This window comes from Hyperolius riggenbachi, chromosome 4 (assembly GCF_040937935.1).
Source record: "Hyperolius riggenbachi isolate aHypRig1 chromosome 4, aHypRig1.pri, whole genome shotgun sequence".
Lineage (NCBI taxonomy): Eukaryota > Metazoa > Chordata > Amphibia > Anura > Hyperoliidae > Hyperolius > Hyperolius riggenbachi.
The window spans coordinates 312,641,499-312,656,285 of NC_090649.1; the positions used below are offsets into that span (position 1 = coordinate 312,641,499).

The 14,787-nt window shown below is 41.8% G+C and overlaps 1 long non-coding RNA gene across 1 annotated transcript in view; it reads left to right on the forward strand.

Annotated features, from left to right (window-relative positions):
• The window catches only part of LOC137570784 (uncharacterized), a 96,521-nt gene extending 89,752 nt beyond the window's left edge, over nt 1-6,769 (forward strand). Inside the window, exons 2-3 of the long non-coding RNA XR_011031180.1 lie at nt 1,498-1,721; nt 6,568-6,769. This is a non-coding gene — a long non-coding RNA (uncharacterized lncRNA). The remainder of the gene's footprint in view (nt 1-1,497; nt 1,722-6,567) is intronic.
• Nucleotides 6,770-14,787: the final 8,018 nt, after the last annotated feature.

The following is a 14,787-nucleotide window of genomic DNA, read 5'->3' on the forward strand; positions in this document are numbered from 1 at the left end:
GAGGCTGTCTGCTCTGTGTGGGGCTGAGAGGGCTGTCACAGCGTGTGCCCCGGTGTCTGCCCGCGGTGTCCTGCGGAGGAGGAGAGGATCGGGTGGTATTGCGTACTATCGGCACTCAGCAGGTATTGCGTCTCGCGCATACACCAGCGTGTGCTCCGTATTCAGCCCCGGGTAGCGCTGGGATAGTTAGAAAGCCTCGCTCATTGGTTACTGCAGGAACCTTCCTCCAATAGGAATTAGGCTGATTCCTATTGGAGGAAGGTTCCTGCAGTAACCAATGAGCGAGGCTTTCTAACTATCCCAGCGCTAACCGGGGCTGAATACGGAGCACACGCTGGTGTATGCGCGGGTTGTAATACCTGCCGAGTGCCGATACTATGCAATACCACACGATCCTCTCCCCCCCCCCCGCAGGACACCGCGGGCAGACACCGTGCGGGCCACAGAAACTGGTTTCGCGGGCCACAAATGGCCCGTGGGCCGTAGGTTGGGCACGGCTGAACTAATGTATACTGTGTTTATGTGTCAATAGGTGTCAATAGAATGCCTTGCCAATCTTTCTAAATCTTTAAAGTGATCCGAGATAAACTTTTACTCATTGCATAATTGTGTTCCTTTCATATAGTTTATAGGGCATTCCTCAAGCCAAATACTTTTTTTGTTTTGTTTTAATACTCTTATTCCCTATAAACTAAAGAAATCTTGCCCACAAATGCGCCAGGCGTGTTCCTGACGTATTGTTGTTGTGTACTCCGAACCCCTACTGCCTGATGAAGACAAAGGTGCCAGGTGTGTTCCTGACATATTGTTGTTGTGTACTCCGACCCCTACTGCCTGATGAAGTGGGTTTCTTGCCCGCGAAACGCGTTGTGATTCACCCTTGGAGTGTACCAATAAATATATCCTTTTTGTTGAATACACAGCTTGTTGTGTCTGCTTAAAGGAGGTAAGTCCACCACTGCCTCCCAAGCATTTTTTAACCTTTTTAAAAATTGATCTTATCCTTTTGGCGCCTCTGTTTAAATTACAATAAATCTCACCCACAGCTCCTTTTGTGCCTTGGCACTGTAGCAAGGGCTTATGGGAGCTCAGTCTGGGCAGGAGGAGGTTACTAGCCATTGATTTCAGAGGCAGAGGGGAGGAAGGAGGGGGAGAGGGGACTGAATTTACACACAGGAAAGCTGATAGCATCTCCAGCCCTCAGCCTGTGAGAATGTGACAAACAAACAGAACATGGCTGCCCTCATTGTATCACAGGAATAAATAATCATAAACTTTTGAAGCGGTTTGCAGCTAGATATGCTGCGTAAACTATCTTAACTTTAGATAAGATATATAGACAAGTTACTTGTTATAGTTAGTTTTTCATCTCGGATCTGCTTTAAGATTAGTTCTGAATTGGAGCTCTTTATAATGCTCCCAAAAGGTTCCACATTGCAATATTATGCGCATACGCTCACTATGCACCTGAATGATGCGACTCTAACATTCTTGCAGGTTCCTGGACCGCACGGTCTTCCAGTTTATGAACTGGAAGTCATACTTTGACCTCCATGTCACCTTATTTAATGCACGTTGGCCAGAGAACATATTGCGGGCACTTCTCTCCCTTGAAAAAGCATCTGCAACGCCATGGAACTAGTGGGCTGCCTGGAATCCCTGGCTGCCGCCTTGTGCCATCCTCATCCTGTGTCGCCAGCCATCTACACCCTCCTGGCCACGTAAGCCACTTGCATTATATGCACTTATGCTCACTCCCAAAGGTCACCTATCTATAGGACATAGTTTTTGATACATTAATGCACAATTTGGTTTGATGCTTTCACCGATGCTCTTGATGTGATTTATATTGTATGATGATTGATTATTTGCACGGTTTGTACTATGAATTTGCAACATGCACTTTACGTATTGAATAAATACATACTTTAAATTTAAATGTGCTTTTTGCACTCATTACTGGTTGGAACCCGGGTTCAGCTGTGGGGGTTCTATATAGAACCCTCCATAGAGATCTTCCTTTATTTTTATTTATTTTTCCATTTCTGGTTACCAGGCAAGGATTTATAGCATTGGTGTCAGGATTCCCAGCCCCTGCAGTGATCAGCAAGCACTGGAGCTGTTCCAATTTGCATATGCATGGGAGTGTTCCATCACCTGCAGGGTAATTGCTCCATTAGTGGAAGCATTTAGCATCCTGAGTTCCCAGCAGGCTTTGCTGTTGCATTGTATTGTCTAGCCTAGCTTATTGCAGTTGGACCTCAGCTTCCCTGATCGCTGAGTGAATGGTGTTCATGTCCTGAGTTCCTGTGTCCTAGTTCCTGTTCTGAGTATGTGGATTCCAAGCCTGTGTTCCTGTTGATGTCCTGAGCTCTTGGAGTTCATGCCTGTATGCCTGTTCCTGCTCTGAGTATCTGGACTTCACGCCTGAATACCTTCATGTCTGGAGTACCTGGATTTCCTTGCCTGTATGCATGTTCCTGGTTAAACCTGTTCCTGGATTACCTGCATGTCTGTTCCTGATTCAACCTGCACATCTGCTCCTAGACTTTTATCTGTTTGCCAGTCACTGGGTAATATTCCTGCATATATGAACGTGTGTTGCAACCTGTTCCTGCATTATGTTTTGGAAACCCTGCTTTAACATTGCATGTACCTTTCACTGTAAATAAACATCACTTGCATCAAATCCTGGACGTCTGCATATATTTGGGAGTTACCAACTGCACCGAGTATGGCCGAGCCTGACAATTGGATTACTTTGTACATATGCATTATTGTAGACCGGTGACAGCCCTTTTATAGGTGATTTAATTATGTTTTCATTTTGGATATAATATACCTGACAACATGTATACATTTTCATAATAAAGATTTTTTATAAATTTGGCCCTACCCTTTGAATGGTGCTAATTTAAGGAGCAAGCTTTCCGTCTCTCTTCCCTACTATTGATTCAATGCATTGCCTCAGCATGCTCAGGTCATTATCATAACCTGCAGGGGTGGATCAATTTAACTTATGTACTACTATTATTTTCCAACAGAAAAGAAAATAAAGATAAAAAAGTGTTCTCCACTCCCTTACAAATCTTTGTAAGAAAAAAATTAATTGGCAACATCTCATTGGATAAAAACACTTTTCTTGCTACTGTATTGTGTAGATTTTTTTGGGACTATTTCAGGTTCAAATTGGATACATGCAGAATTCCTAAGGGTACGTTCACACTGAATCTTTTGCAATGGAGGAACATCACAATGGATTTCAAAATGAGCATCTTCCAGTAACAAGTTCCAATGCCAGCCGTTCATATTGTGGGCCGGCAACGCACAGCGCAGTTTGCATTATTATAATGGAACTGCGAAGCCAACACGATGATGTGAATTGGCCCATGGTGGGGACATTGCAGCACATGCTGTGCGATTATAATTTATGGTATAATGCACTGCAACACGCATAGTGTGAATTCACCCTTAGACAACATGATCCTTCAGCCACTCTCACACCAATAATTCTCCTGAAGATTGTTTTGGTGATTTTTGCAATCCAAGTTGGTGAAAAGCACAATAAAAATGATTTTGTACTTCACTCATCCAAACTGACAGCAAAGCAATTGTGCATTTCTGATTATCATTTTTCTTAAAAATGTTATCACTGTAACTATTATGGCGTTGGCGTATTGATTTTCCTTGATTATGTTGGATCAGAAAAAAAGAGGGAAAATTAAATCTGAATGGGTCAAATCATGTCAATAAAACAACATAGTTAGACTTTATTAAAGTGTACCCAGGGCGGTTTTTAAAGTAAGAGAAGGGACACAGAGGCACTTTCCCATCTGAAGTACATGCCTCTGTGTCCCCTCTGCTTCACTGTCAGCCCCCTGTGCCGTGCTAGCCCCCCTGAGTCGGGCGACAATATATATATAACTGCAGACATCAAACCAACAAGTGTTGGTTCCAGTACTACCTTTAGTGACTAACTGTTCATGGTTTATTGCAAGCTTCCGAAGCTTTAGGTTTCTTCGTCAGGCATTATACAGAATTGGGCCAGAATCGTACTCACAGGCATTATACAGAACTGGGTTCTGACCCAGTTCTGTATAATGCCTGAAGAAGAAACTTAAAGTGGTCTGAAAATCAACATTTCTACTTAGCTCTAAAAGATTCCTCAAAGCTTAAAAGCTACTATCCCAGAAAAAAATTCTAGCAGAACATCACTGAAATGGTTAAACAAAGCACTTTGTCCTGCTATTCAGCTTCAAATCCGCATCCAAACTGGAGATAACAGTATCATTTTTACTTATTAAACACAAATGTATCAATACTGGAATGTAAACAAACACTCTCTGAAAAGCTGTCTCTGCTTCAGGCACACTTCAGAATTCAGAACAGCTCATAAGAAGATTTTCATATATAATGAAAAGCAATTACAATAGACAAATAATAAAATGCAATGGCAGGTTTCAGGGCAAGATAAACTACACTTTGGAAACTTGTAATTTGTAGACAGACAATATTACTTGTGCACAAAAGCAAATATGATAACTGTATAAGTAATAAAAAGTAGGAAACACATTCTTAATGAATGTTATGTCCAGGGCCGGGCGGAGGCAGGGGCAAGAGAGGCTCCAGCCTCAGGGCACAGTGTAGGAGGGGGCGCACAACTTGCTCTGCTATCATTCCCCTATTGTGTTTGAAGCAGAGAGAAATAAGAAAAAGGGATACATGACAGTGACGGCAAGCCAGATAACTAGAGATTAAGGTGATGGGGGCCCTGGGGCACCTCTTAGTCTAATAGCAATCAGTGTATGACAGGTGGGGTGGGAGGGATGGGGGTGCACTTTGGGGTCTCAGCCTTGGATGCAGGAGGACCTTGTCCCAGTTATGTCAGAGTTTCAGACCACTTTAAAGTTTTGGAAAATTGCAATAAACCATGTACAGTTAGTCACTAAAGGTATTACCGGAACCAATACTTGTTGGTTTGATGGTTGCTGCTCGACTAACACCGGACCTCACTTGCCTCAAACATATATATATATATATATATTGTGTACACCACTTTGTATCGGTCTTTCACGTGGAATTCCAATAACATTGATGCATTTTTGTGGCAGTAATATGACAAAATGTGGAAAACTTCAAGGGGGCCAAATACTTTTGCAACCCACTGTATATATATATATATATATATATATATATATATATATATATATATATACTGTATATACTATATTAGGTGTAAACACATTTGTCAGGGTCTGAACCACTATTATTAGGAGTGGCAGACAGGATGTTCATGTTCTTACCACTCTAATGCAAACATTGACTGCCTGCGGGGCATGCAATGTCATAGAGAGCATTCTCATCATTCTCATTGCATTGGCTCAGTCAACCTGAAACAGATTTCCTTAGACTGTAATCCTTTATAGAAGGGAATAAATCTACACTATTATGTTATATTATCGTTTATGCTCGTGTAATGTCCTAACTGCTGTGTTTTAATATTTCTTTTGACCTACACGCTTGGTTGACATTAGATAAATTACATTTCTATAATTGCACATATGTTTGTGAGTGAAGAAAAAAGGCCAGGAGTTGTGTTATGTAATCCACTGGGGGGTGCACATGTATCAAGCAATCCATGCCAAGTGTGCTTTCTGCCAACTACACCACAAATAGATTTCTGAATAAATATTTTGCTTTATAAGAGTCGGCTTTTACTGTTGACAGCAATTTATATCGCTGTATGGCTTCTAGAGCAGTAAAAGTCACTGAGCCCTTAAACCTCACTATAGAGGGCTGCTGACTAGCGCTAGTATGAGGCTCATAAACAGAAATGATCAGGTAACAGCACATGTAATCTATAGACCTTTATGTAATATAATTCACATCTGCAATTAAAAGGTGTATAGCCTACACTTCAGCAGAAGCCTGGCAGTGTCACAGCATGATTAATGAATAATATCCTGTTCCCATGTGTACACTGCAGATTATGCTGACAGGCTTACACAAATGACCTGCAGCACTACAAATAACATTGTGAAGCTAACTATTGTACGAGCCTTAGAAAGATCAGAAGAAAAGATTATTGCTTGGGCACCTTCCCTTTGTTATTATGAAATTGATAGCAAACAGTATTACATTTTGCATATAGTAAATGCCTCCATATTGCTATCATTACCCGCTGATGACATCATCACTCTGTCTGACCTTCATACTAAATGGAAGGGATGAAGAGCCCCTCCCATATTATCTTTCTTCACAGCATTGACCAGCTGGTGGTCTAGTGAGTGAGGACTGGAGGCAGAGGCTCAGAGGTGATAGCAATGAATGAGATGCATAGTTGAGGAGTGCTGGTGTCATGACATCAGCATTATCACACATGCTTGTGTGCTTTTTTTTTCTATATGTTTTTGTTATGTGTTACGTTTTTTTAAAAGATGGGTTATTGATTGGAGGTCAGAAAAGTAAATGTGGTAATATAAAATTGTTGAACAATCAATATGGATAAACTAGTGAGATTTTTAAGTTCAATCTCATAGTGAATTGGGCTTTTCTCGCTTACTGCAGTTTCCCACAAGAAAGGCCAAGTGAAACGTCATGCAATTGGACAACATTTTTTCGGGGAGCACAGAATGGGCATCAGCTGAAGAATCATTTGCTCACAGGATGCACAGCAAGGCCTAGCAGCCAAACAGAAGAGATCCCACCACAGGCAGATATTAAAAGGGGTGGTGGGAGAGGTTTGTCACTCCAACTTGTGTTCTCTGTGTGATAGGAAGTAGATCCATAGATGGAGAGAATTGTATGCTTCAGCGAGATCTTAGCTGGTAGTTAAATCTGTTTTAGCAACTTAGTACTGCGATTTATAGGATACATAGGCCTCAATTCACAAAGCAGTTTAGACTAGTGTACTGATGGTTTTTAGTCTACTGATGGTTTGGTCAGTTGCATCAAAGTGAAATTCACTATTACCAAATATTTTAGATCTGTTTTTAGACCTGGTCTAAAACATTTGGTAATTAGGTCAGTAAAGCAGGAGAAATTATCAAAAGATGTAATTCACAAACGAGTAGCTATATGACTGACATCCTTCTCCTTTGATGAGCTCTCCTCTACATACAATTAAACTCCTGCATAATTAGTTAAAAAGGTTCCATCCTCACATCTGAGGCCAGAAATACACTAGGAACGATTTGCAATTTGAAAACTCTTGTTAATGCAAAGCTATGGTTGTGATCCCACTTGAGCAATGTGATTTTATAAAAATCCCCCATAGCGTTGCATTAGCAAGAGCTTTTTCAAATCACTAGTGCTTAGAAATCGCTCCTAGTGGGTTTCAGGCCTAAAATACCTCACAGAATTACGTTACCTACAGAAATCAGATGGTCTATCAGAAATCAGGTGGTGGCTGTATAGTGTAATGGTTAAGGGCTTTGCCTCTGACACAGGAGACCAGAGTTCGAATCTCGGCTCTGCCTGTTCAGTAAGCCAGCACCTATTCAGCAGGAGACGTTAGGCAAGTCTCCCTAACACTGCTACTGCCTATAGAGCGCGTCCTTGTGGCTGCAGCTCTGGCGCTTTGAGTCCGCCAGGAGAAAAGCGCTATATAAGTGTTTGTCTTTGTCTAATCTCTGTCAGAAAAAGTGGGCGTGGTTACTCCTTGTGTGCCTTTGTGAATTGTGTAATTACTGAATGTTAGACCAGGTCTAAAAACAGGTCTAAAACATTAAACCAAACCATCAGTAGACTAAAAACCATCTGTAGACTATTCTAAACTCCTTAGTGAATTGAGGCCATAGTGTGCAGGACTGGGCATGTTATACCCTGGGTTTACTCTAGGATCGTTGTTGGCTTTATTGTGCGCTGAAGTGATTAGATAGAAGTGTGTGCAGTTGCACTACTTAAGGGGCCCATACACTTACCGATTTTTCCGCCGATATACAGCTAATTCGATCACTGTGATCGAATCGGCTGTGAAATCGGCGCGCAAACGCTGACCGAACTATCGATTTCCGTCCGAAATCGATCGTTCCCGACGATTCGTGAAGAAATTTGAATTTTTGCAGTTCAGGTAAAGGAGGCAACTGGCATCACCAACACCCTTGAAGCTGTTCAGTGAGGAAGAATGTGCTACAATTCCTTCAAGCCAATGTGCAGAACTCTTCAAAAATTACCAGTGAAATGCAGCTGCAGTCACTGCACAGCAAATACTGGAAGCCACGGTTCACATTCTGTTCACATGTAGCCTAGCCAAACATGTAACTTGGGATAATTGTCCTTAAATACATGTGCATACCATTTTTGATTCATTTATTTAAAGGGGTTCTCATCATCTACTTTTAGGACCTTGATTGAAACACAGATCACAGCAAAACTTTGCAAAAAGAGGGCAGAAAAAAATGATCCCACCCCCTTTGCAAGGCACTCTTGGGGCTACAACCACCTCAGTGCCTAAGAGGTGAGAGTAACTAACTAACTCCACATATGTGAGGCTAGGCTCTTATGGGACTAATATTGCAATAATAAGGCGACCTTCCCCTCAATAGATCTAAACCCTCCCAGATAAATAGATATAAAATATTTTTTTCCTTTTATTGTTTATGTCGTGTGTATAATTTTGCATTCTTCCTATTTTCATCTCTGTCTTTGGTAATACTTGTAATGGCTATTTATTCACATCTGTTCTTTTATGTCTGTATCCACTTTTGACATTTTTATTTGCATGCTTCATTCTTCTTCTTTAGACCTTCTGTATTTCTTTTATTTTCTGACATATCTTCTTCTTTGTTCTTCTATAAGTTTGACTGCAGCCACTACATGTTGTCTATTCTTGCTGCTAAAATGATCAGGAACCTTGTCCCTCATCTGAGTTTTCCACCAGGTCCTCCTATTGAACATCTTGTTGGACCAATAGGAATTTGTCAGGTAAAAATATACCCTTGATTGGGAAATGTAATATTTGAACTTACTGCTGAGCATTCTTGTTAGTCCTGACAAATCAATCAATGGGAATGCTCGGGTAGATCAGTATCATGTCTTGTTAGGAAATTCAAATGAGCTGCTGAAGGGGCTTCTGAGCCCTTCAGTAGCAAGGTGAGGTAAGAATGGACAATGCACTGTGGCTCCAATCAACATTATAAAAGAATAGAATAGAAAAACAAAATAAACAAGACAAAGAAAATAAAAGGCAGAGGAATTACAGAGGGGTTAAAAGAGAAGAATCATGTATAGGATGAGAGTACCTTGACTTTCTCCCCTGTACACTCCAGTGTGTACAGCATACCTAGAATAATATTTTTAACTGATAGTGAATTGTCTGGAGCAAGTTTGTTTACATTTGCATAGGTGGTTAAGGTGACCATACATTAATTAATGGCCGCCCGATTTAGCCAAAAAATAGATCCCTCGCTATTTGAAATGTAATCAGAGAAGAATGTATTACTGCAACACACTGCAAACAGATTTTTAATAGATTTCAGCATGAACTATTAAGGATCTATAGAACTGCTGCTCCCCCTGTGCTCCTCCCATGTCATCACGGCCGGCTGATAGGCGCCCAGGGCTCTCCCAATAAATAGTGCTCCACTGGGGCTGTTGCAGAGTGTTAGTGGGAGTGGGAACCTGTCCAGTCTGTGTCCTTTCACCTTAATCTCCTATACGCCTCTTCTATGTGGTATGTGCTCATGTGCCGCCTGATCATAGAGAACAAGGAGATGAAGACAGAAGGGCACAAACTGGAGGGAGAGCACAAGCCGGACCGGTTAGCAGTTAAAGCGCCCCGATGCTACCAAGGACCCCAGGGGCAAATCAGGTGATTTCGGCGCACAGAGCTCACCGCCGGGTGCCAAAATCACGCGTCCCATAGCAGTAAAGTTATGCTGCGTAAGGGTAATTCGGGGCTTCGGCAGCTGCCAGATCCCAAATTACATCTATTGTGGCAACTCGGAGGGGGAATAGCACTTAACGACGCTGGGGAGTTTAGCGGCAGCACGAGAGCTGTCATTCGGCTCTCCTGGCTCCCAACTCACCAGCGACATTATTATTATTATTATTATTTAGTATTTATATAGCGCCAACATATTACGCAGCGCTGTACAGTGCATATATATATATATATATCTTGTCACTAACTGTCCCTCAAAGGAGCTCACAATCTAATCCCTACCATTGCCATATGTCTATATTATGTAGTGAACGTACTGCAGTCTAGGGCCAATTTTAGGGGGAGCCAATTAACTTATCCGTATGTTTTTGGAATGTGGGAGGAAACCGGAGTGCCCGGAGGAAACCCATGCAGACACGGAGAGAACATACAAACTCTTTGCAGATAGTGCCCTGGCTGGGATTCGAACCAGGGACCCAGCGCTGCAAGGCGAGAGAGCTAACCACTACGCCACCGTGCTGCCCAGCGACATGATCAAACGTACGCCCCACGGGAGACTGAAGAGAGTGCTATGGCCAGACATGTGAGTGGAGAGTGTGCTCCTCTGCAAGTACTCTGCCAAACTCAAGGACAGTGATGGAATCTGCCAGGGAAAATCAATACGCATATGGGTACCTAAACTGAGAAGGATATGGAGGCTTATCTCCTTTTAAGCAATACCAGTTGCCTGGCTATCCTGCTGATTCTCTGCCTTCAATACTCTAAGCCATAGACCCGGAACAAGCATGCAGCAGATCAGGTGTTTCTGACATTTTTTGTGAAATATGATTAGCTGCATGCTTGTTTCTGGTGTTATTCAGACATAAATATGGCAGACCCTCAATATATTTCTCGCTTTCGGTTCCCTTTAACCCCACAGGCTATTTTAATCTCAACACCAAGAGCCATTTTCTCCTGTCTGCGTTCCTCCCATTCATTTGGCCATAACTTTATCACTGCTTATCACACCTAAATGATCTATAACTATTTTTCACCACATATTAGGCTTTTTGTGAGTAATACTTGTTTTCAGTAATTACTTTATTTTCTAAACATTTCTATTTCTCCCCTAGTTTTAAAATAAACAGTGCTACTTTAAATAAAAACACATATTGTATTTGCTCATTTGTCCCAGTTATTACAATGTTTAAAGTATGTCCCTAATACAAAATATGGTGACAATATATTATTTGGAAATAAGGGTGTATTTTCTATGCTTTGTGTTTGTTTTTTGTACCCTATGAATAATCTCAAGCCCTTATTTGCTAAAATAGCAGTAATATAACCTCATTACATACATATTAAAAAAAAAAAAGCTCAGATCCTAAGGTAACTATTTTTTTTTTTTTACTTTTTCAAACAAGTGTTTATGTTCTCCCTCAACTAACCAGAACCGTCCCTTAAGCATGTCTGCACAGCAGATCTACATATTTACTGCGAACAAGGTTTTTCGCTGTTGTGTATCACCACTGTACTACTCTGTTGTGTATCACCACTGTACTACAAGGTTTTTCTCTGTTGTGTACCACCACTGTACTACATTATGCTTAATGTATGCTTTCTGTTATCTCTGTTGCCTGTCCTTTTTTCTGTACCTGCTTGTGCCAAGCCCAATTCCGGGCACGACCAAGTCGTGCTTGGCGATAAATAAAATGATTCTGATTCTGATGTTTGGTGACTAAGGGTGAATTTATTTATATTTACTTTAATTTTACTTTTTGGCCACTAGATGGTGCAATAGACTCTCCTTGAACTTACCAGGATGTGTTCAATGGTTTTTTAAAAACATTTTTTTACTTTCAGTTTTATGAATGGACATGGCTCCTGACCATGTCCATTTATTGTTAGGCACTTCGATTGCTTGGGGAACACATGTATGTTCCCCTTTACCAATCGCCACGTATAAAGCCAGCCGCGAACGAGCGACAGGAGTGCGTGCAATAGCGTATATCCATTGCTACAACACTGAATGCATACATGCATCTAAATTGATTTAGTGCATATATGTGTTCTTTATGAGTTAAGTAGTTAAGAGGAACTGTAGTAAACAAATTAAATTAAAATTGCTTAGTTTTTTTTTTTTACACAATAGTTTTATATAAAATATTTATTCATAAATCATTTACTCATTGTTTGCCCATTTTAAAATCTTTCCTCATCTCGATTCTGATTTACACTCTGAAATCTAACTCAGGGGGTGACATCTTTAGTCCTGCCAGGTGATCTCTGCGGATTGTTCATTTACTGAGTGTTCTGTGCACAGAGGTAGATACTGCTTGCTTGGCTGTTAGAAACAGCTGTGATTTCCAACAATGCATCGAGGTTCACAGACAGGAAATGTCAGGGCCACTGTGGGAGAGGTTTTACGATAATATCAGCTATACAGATGCAGACCAGCTCAAAACGTCTCTGGAGATTTGGGTACTGCTGGGACCTGTCATAGGCCATAATATGAATTACGGCTATAGCGATGCTCAGACAGTAATCTTGGTGCCGTCAAAGGACGGTGCTCAAATTAATTTTAAACAGCATAATCCGGCCGCCAGCAGTAGCTGGCAGCCGAATTACTTCTTTCCTCTAAGTCCATGGGGGCCTGGAGGGGGAAAAGTAATTAACGCTGCTGGGACTTTTGCAGGAGCAGGGTGAAACGTTTTTAGACTTCCTCTGCGCCCCAATATCCCGCTACTGTTTTTGTATGTACACATGCCGATGTCCCTGATCTATTTGAGAAAAGGAAAAGATTTCTCATGGGAAAGAGGGTATCGGCAACTGAATGGGATGAAGTTCAATCCTCTTTAGGAATGGATGAATTGTTTGTATATATGTTAATGTTACTAAGAAAACATTTTAAGACCCCCTATATTAGACTATTTTGTAGGCGATTCATATGAAAATAACTGAAAATATTTAGAAAACATTGTAGATTCTCTGTGAAGAGTGAAATTCCCTTGCTAATATTTGGCCCTGTTGCCAGTCAGCAGCATGACACTGAGTGATGCTTTGATGTCATGGCTACACAAGGCAAATGTCTGGACTGGGGGCAGAACAGAAGTGACAGGTCATCATTTCTACTGATAGAAGCCCTTTAACAACCAAGAACCAGCATAGTTTTGATTCCATTAATAGCCTAACATGGTGGGAAATTTCTGCAGCTCAGACTCTTCCCAAATAAAACATTATGCAGGGAAAAGATTCACGAAGTCTGGTACTTGATCACTATTATTTTAAGTAAAATGAAAGCAATTATCCCACCATAACAGACAGATCATTAGATCATGAATATTCATATTAATCAATTTATACTTGGTAAGTGCACTGTGATCATTCAAATAACACAACCTTGTGATGAGACAATTGTTACCTTTTGTTTTCAACAAACCAAGTTGTGTGATAAAGGCCATGTACTGTAGCTACTGGGAGCTGTGTCTGGATTCCCACACAGTGCACTTTGACTACAGCATGTCCAGACATAATTGCAGTTATTAGGCATGTCCCCAGCACCATGTGACTAAATAAGGAAATGTCACTCTGGTGTTGCATTACTAACATCTGGGTAACACAAGAGTCCATAGAATACAAACATTTGCAAGTGGGTGGAACAGACTGAAGACTGGTGGACATTAATTACTTTAATGTGTTTATTCTGTCAGAGACAGTGCTGATTTACAGGTTGTGTCACAAGACAGTGCTCCTTTACAGGTTGTGTAATGCTGGGCATAGACGGTTCGAGAATGCGCCGGTATCGAGCCAGCGGCTTGATGCCGGCGTGTCACCGCTCATCCGTGCGTGCGGATCGATTCCCGCTCGTCCCCGCGGGCATTCTTTATCAGCCGCTCGATTCCCCACTATTGTCCGCCTGCAGGGATCGAGCAGGGAATCTATCCGACGGGTCATCGGACCTGTCGGATATTATCAATCGAGCCATCAGCGGCTCGATTGATAAGGACACAAACGAACCGTCTATGCCCAGCATTACAGTGTATTAAGGTAGCTATACACTTATCAATTCTTCCCGTCGATAACCAAACATTCAATCACTGTGATAAAATCTGCTATAAATCGATGCCACAAACTATGCACAACTGACTTTTCAGCCAAAATCAGTCAGACCAGTCAACTGCGGCAGATGGAAGATTTTGCTCGATCGGCAGTGGGTTGGAAGCAAGGCGGTATAGTGGCGTCTGATTTCAGAACGCCCGACGTGCAGAGTGTTGGTGGCGGGGCTTACACACACCTGTCCGGTGTCCCATGTTTTGAGGTGCTCCTCTCTGTCTTAAGACAACCACTAGGAGGAGCACACCAGCGGTGATGGAGAGCAGACACAGGAGGAGTGCACCAGTGGACAGGTGAGCCTATGCTCTGTTGCAAAACACTCTGACACTCTGTACAGCCTGGGGACGGGGGAGGGTTGAAGCACATTAGATGGGGAAGACTTGGGGGGGGAGGGGTGACAGGCAGTGCGTGGCTCATTCGTGGCAGTAATAGATCCCTCTCTGATCAGATTTGATCTGAGTGGGATCTATGTGATGGTTTAATCTGAGGGCCATCTACAGTATAATGGTACATACACACGTCGGATTTTCGCAAACGACCCGTTGTTTGGATGCCCAAACGACCGGTCGTTTGGATGTCAAATCGGACGTGTGTACATTCTGTCGTTCAGCTGATAAGACTGGACTTGAGCGATCGACTGGACTTGAACGACAGACTGTACAGACGTCCGATTTGACGTCCAAACAACAGGTCGTTTGTGAGAATCCGACGTGTGTATTTACCTTATGTGTACAGCCAACTTTAAATTTGCAATTCATTGAAGAGACTGATTAGTTTAGCATTCTTGTTTATGCAAATTGAATGTCTCGGCT